We start from the raw sequence: 208 nt of genomic DNA, 5'->3' as shown, positions 1-208 counted from the left end.
AAATTAACTCTGACTTGCCTCGTCTCGACACGCTAATTAACTTATTATTGATATACCATATTTAGACTTGGGGAAACTTCCTAAACATTTAATGATAGTTTTTTTTATTGATGTACTATCATCGACATTTTTTTACTGAATTGTAAATCCATGGAGAAGTCTGAGAATTGAAAACACACATACATATATTCAGACATTTGTGGCAATT

Source organism: Penaeus monodon, chromosome 30 (genome assembly GCF_015228065.2).
Source record: "Penaeus monodon isolate SGIC_2016 chromosome 30, NSTDA_Pmon_1, whole genome shotgun sequence".
Lineage (NCBI taxonomy): Eukaryota > Metazoa > Arthropoda > Malacostraca > Decapoda > Penaeidae > Penaeus > Penaeus monodon.
Note: the sequence above shows the minus strand (reverse complement) of the source record.